At 41.7% G+C, this 2,029-nt stretch overlaps 1 protein-coding gene across 1 annotated transcript in view; it reads right to left on the reverse strand.

The window, feature by feature from the left end:
* The window catches only part of LOC101862763 (carboxypeptidase M), a gene marked incomplete in the record, with an annotated part of 98,763 nt that overhangs the window by 32,523 nt on the left and 64,211 nt on the right, over positions 1–2,029 (reverse strand).

Genomic DNA, 2,029 nt, shown 5'->3' on the forward strand with positions numbered 1-2,029 from the left:
CCATTTTACATTGCATCTTATTTCACGTATTCCGTTTCAAACACAATCAAACCGCGCCTGTGGTTTAGCGGTCACACACACAAGACCTGAGTTCGGTTCCTATATAGGGAGAATTTTTATGTTGTACCGGTATCTCGGTCTTTCTACTGGGGTGTTGTATCCCTCTAAGCCTGGCCAAAACCCACCTTCTAAATGACTTAAACTGTGTCGATGGGGGTGTATTACACCTACACATAACAGCTAAAATATGTCTAAAAATCGCAAGAATGTTGAAAAAAGTGGAAAACTGCTACATGAAACAAGTTGGGTGACTGACTGAAGCTATAAATGTATTGTCAATACGGTAATGCCACAGAGAACTGTAATGACAGTATATGGGCCGGGCACATTGCCTACTACAGGAGGCCCAGATCGGGCATCAAATGGCAACATAGCAGTCGTCAGAAATTCAGTCTACGCCACACGAAGTTAGTCCGATCCAAATTATGTTTGCATTTATACAAAATGCAGCGTTCCGTAGCGGTTAAACCGTTCGCAACTGAATCCAGAAGTCCCGCATTCGATCGAAATAAGAATTTCATTGTTCCCTTTACTATGGAGTATTTTAGGTTCTCTGAAATTGTTTCAGTTATGTCGAGGACGTACGATAAATCAACCTACAAAAAACAAACAAGCACCCCCCAAAAAAAAAAAATAAAAAAAAAAATTAGAATACAAACCCCAACAACAACAAACAACCAAACGACATACAGTCAGTGCTGTTGACAGAAATAACCACGAACAAACACGGACTGACTCATACTAACGGTTGTTAATTTTAAAAAATACCCGAACTAAACATTCAAACCGGCAATTCAGATCCGTTTAATAGGACAACAATCAAAACGTGACTCGCCCGAAAGTTCAATGAGCGCAAATGAGAATGCGTCATCCTCGGATGGAGGGAGGGAGGGTTCAAAGCGACCCAGATCTGTCGTCAGCTCGCCGAGGAGCTGGTTCCTATGGAGACAGTTGCATTTGCCCTTTAAACAAATGCACATTTACTTAACTGGTCGGAACCGCTAAATCGAGTTGGGTCTGAAAGTTGGAGCGGCCAAAGCACACAACCAGACAAAAGTCGTGTTGAATAGAGTTTGAACTTCAAATGACTAGATCTAAAAAGTGATTTGCCTTCAATAACCAAGGAACGCAGAATGGTAACGCAGGTGAAAACACACGTTTAAACTTATCTGACACAATTTGGAGAAGGAAAAAGGAAAAACGGTTCAGGGGTGAAAAGATCCCAACAAAAGCGGTATTATCCTTTCCCTTAAGTCAACAAACCAAAAACTGTTTCTCTGTTTTAGGAGTTTAACGGCACATGCAACACAATGAGGTCACATAAGTGCCGAAGATTTGATATGTTACAAGAGAGTAACAAACATAAAGAATGAAGGAGGGGAGATAAGGACGATAGATGTATAATGGAAAAGAAGGAGCAAGCCACACCAGAACACCTGCCAACCCCCCACAAAACCAAAATCAAGTTCTCACCCCAAAATTTCGTTAGTAGTACAATATATTTTCCCACCAAAAAAAAAAAGTTCGATCGTGAGGGGGTATATCAGACTTTTCCAAAACTCTTAAGACATCAGGCCATTTCTAACAGCTATCCTGCAGAATCGGGAGGGGGTCGCATGAGAGTGAGAGTAGATCGTCAGTAATAGACCTCTTCACGGTAATGTCCGCCATACTGTCCAGGGGTACTCAGGGTTACTTCCGGTCTGCAATGCTCCTTTGTTTACATTGTCAACAGCCTTGGGCAGTTGGCACATGGACACTAAATCGGCGCCTAAATTCAATCTAACGTCTAGATCTAGTCAAACGTACGCACAATCTCATTTTAGTATCAGTTGTTAGGCATAAGAAACGCAAAAACTGCCTTGAAAGTGTGTTGTTTGCCTTTGAAAGTGTGTTTTGTCAGCTGCCCTCTTTGCCTCACGCAGGCCAAGATCTACTAATCATGTGACTGTACTGTGTGTTTTTATAT

The sequence above is a fragment of the Aplysia californica genome, unplaced genomic scaffold, assembly GCF_000002075.1.
Source record: "Aplysia californica isolate F4 #8 unplaced genomic scaffold, AplCal3.0 scaffold01092, whole genome shotgun sequence".
Taxonomy (NCBI): Eukaryota; Metazoa; Mollusca; class Gastropoda; order Aplysiida; family Aplysiidae; genus Aplysia; species Aplysia californica.